Source organism: Balearica regulorum, chromosome 8 (assembly GCF_011004875.1).
Source record: "Balearica regulorum gibbericeps isolate bBalReg1 chromosome 8, bBalReg1.pri, whole genome shotgun sequence".
NCBI classification, from domain to species: Eukaryota; Metazoa; Chordata; class Aves; order Gruiformes; family Gruidae; genus Balearica; species Balearica regulorum.
In genome coordinates, this window is record NC_046191.1 from 18,885,490 (window position 1) to 18,886,918 (window position 1,429).

Here is a 1,429-nt window from a genome sequence, read left to right on the forward strand (position 1 = left end):
GTCAGCAGGATCATCAATCCTCACCATAAAACTGCCTTATTATAATTGTATTTTAAGTGATTCCTGATGTTCTTACCTCCCTGGTTTTTGTATGCAGTCAGAGCACATGGCTCCCCTGTGCTACAGGAAACAGCTTCACAGTTTGTTGGTCCTGCCACAGATCTCCAGCACACAGCAGTCAGGATACGTCATACATCTGTTATTTTTCTTTCATTTGCTTTCACATTTACACTCCACAGAAACTGAAAAAATCAGTATTAAAAATATTTGACTTACCATCAAAAGTAGCATGACATTTCCATACCCTTGCAGTGAGGGAGTAACTGTAACTTGGGTGCATTTGACCAACAGAAGTAGGAAATCAGATGTGAATCCACTTATTTTTAACTGAAACAAAATGGAGAAGGGTCATTTTTAAATCACTAAGATGTCAAATTCTTTCTAAGCAAGCCAGACAATTTGCTATTTAAATGTATCATTTTTAACACATAAATGAGGTCACTTTCTTCTATTTTTAAAATGCTCTAAAAAGAGTTTAAAAAGGAAAAACTTTTACTACAATCTCAGATTTTCAGTCAAAAGACATGTTTCAGTAGATAGGCATGAGCCTAGATTCACATACTGGGTGAAGGGCAGAGCAGGAAATCAATGCTCTTTTTCAGTATTTTTAATGACCCTGTACTCCAGCTCTTCTTTATCATATAAAAGAAGTACTGTTTCCTCTTATATGATGAAAAAAGCTCCAACATTCTCAATTATTTCTCTTTTACTTAAAGTGGTGCTGCTTCTTGCTTTCACATTTTTGTACTGTGTAACTTCTATATTTAGAGTATCATAGAAAATAATTTGGAATATTCTGCCCCAGGAACAGCTGCAGAATTAGCTGTTCATTGTAAACATTCCCTCAAGATTTTTTTCCTGTGCAAAAGCAGATTTATTACCATCATTGTTTATTACACCCACTTATTCTGCCTGGTGTCCTTCCACATTTTTATCCTTTCAGTCATTTTTTATTATCTAAAAATGTCACACAAGCTATACTTGTACAGCAGCAGTCTCTCAGGCCAACACCAAGGTTCTGGAAGAGGTTTATGGGCACACTAACAAGATGGCAGGGCTTTCGACAGCGCCCCAGCAGAAACCAGTCCCTGTACGCTGCAGAGCGGCGGAGAGGAGCCAAGCGGGCCGGAGGAATGGCAACCGGCTTCAGTGCTGCCTCACCTCCCACCAAGGTCTGGGTTACTTTCTGAGCACTAAATTATATACTCTTCATTTGGCTATTAGGAGGTTTTGTTTGTCATCTCTTAATTCCTCAGACCTGTGAGGCAAGGTTGGTCTCAGCCGCCGCACGTCCCCGGTAAGCAGCAGCCGCGGTTCCTCCTGAGGGCCGCGGGAGGAGACGGGGCCCCCGGAGAGGCCCGGCCAAAGC